A 1487-nucleotide genomic window follows, 5' to 3' on the forward strand; every position below is an offset into this window, starting at 1 on the left:
TTGCTAGATCATTAAAAGCATTTGGCATGCTTTGAGCAATGCTCTGAAAATCTACACTTCGTTGCACCTTAGTTTCAGACTGGGCAGTGCGAGGATCTAAATGAGCCATAGTGGGAGCATACCACGACAATTTGTGGTGTTCTATGGGAACGTTAACATGCTTATCTCCCCTAACGACGGGAAGATTGTCTCATCAGAGTGACAATTCGTAAAACGTGTGGTAAAGAGATCTGCTGTCAAGGGTTCTAAGTATCGAACAATTGATGGCGAATCATAATCGACATAGATTCCCATTTTTCTCTGAGGACCCATTTTGGTATGTAGTGGCGACACTATTGGCACATAAATGGCGCACCCAAACACCCGTAAATGCAAGACGTCAGGCTCGTATCCAGTGACCAATTGTAACTGTGAATGTGGTTGGGTAGCGGTGGGCCTCAGGCCGACCAACATAACTGCGTGCAATATTGCATAGACCGAGGTAGATACCAGCAGTTTGGTTCTCATAACCAAAGTCCAAGCTATCAATTGAAGGCGCTTTATGAAAGTTTCTACCAAGCTGTTTTGGATGTGAACATGGGGCACAAGATGTTCCACATCAATCCCTACTGACATGCAATAATCGTCAAAAGTTTATGACGTAAACTCTCCAGCATTGTCCAGTTGAATCGACTTGATTGGATAATCAGGGTGGTGAACCCTTCGCTTAATTATTTGAGCTATAAGTTTAGCAAACGCGGCGTTGTGTATGGACAACAAGCAAACAATTACCATCATGTCGATGCATCAACCAACACCATAAAGTATCTAAATGATCTGCAGGTTGGTTGGATAGGTCCACAAATGTCCCTTTGAATCCTCTAAAGAAATTTAGAGGGATCGTGAATAATTATTGTATATGAGGGTTGAGCATTCAACTTCCCTAAAGAACACGCTTTGCATGGTGGAACTCCAACATAGGGATGTAACTTATACCCGTGTGAAGATTTGAGGATACAACGTATCATGTCACGTCCAGGATGTCCCAAACGGTCATGCCAAATCAACAAAGTGTCATGGAACTCAGGCATAGGGCTGGCCACACTGTGGGCTTCTATGCCGTGAATGGTTGTGATGTATAACCAACTTGGCAAGTGTTCCAACTTCGCATGAATATGCCTGGCCATATTCATATGAAGTGATACAAAGAAATTCAGAACCATGATCTTCAGTGGTTTCACGATGATATTGATTATCTCAAATATCTCTAAAACTCAGAAACGTTCTTCCGGAACGTGGATAATAGAGTGCATCCTTAATGATCATAATTGTACCATTAGACAATATGATACGTGCATTTTCGTATCCTTCAATCAGGTTAGATGAGCTTGAGAGAGTTGTCAAATGAGCTTTCTTGGGTATGAAGTTAGTAAAATAGTGTCGTTCACGCAAAATGGTGTACGTGGTTGCACTATCTGCTAGACAACTAACTTCCCCACTAGACATAC

The sequence above is a fragment of the Malus sylvestris genome, chromosome 15 (assembly GCF_916048215.2).
Source record: "Malus sylvestris chromosome 15, drMalSylv7.2, whole genome shotgun sequence".
Classification (NCBI taxonomy): domain Eukaryota; kingdom Viridiplantae; phylum Streptophyta; class Magnoliopsida; order Rosales; family Rosaceae; genus Malus; species Malus sylvestris.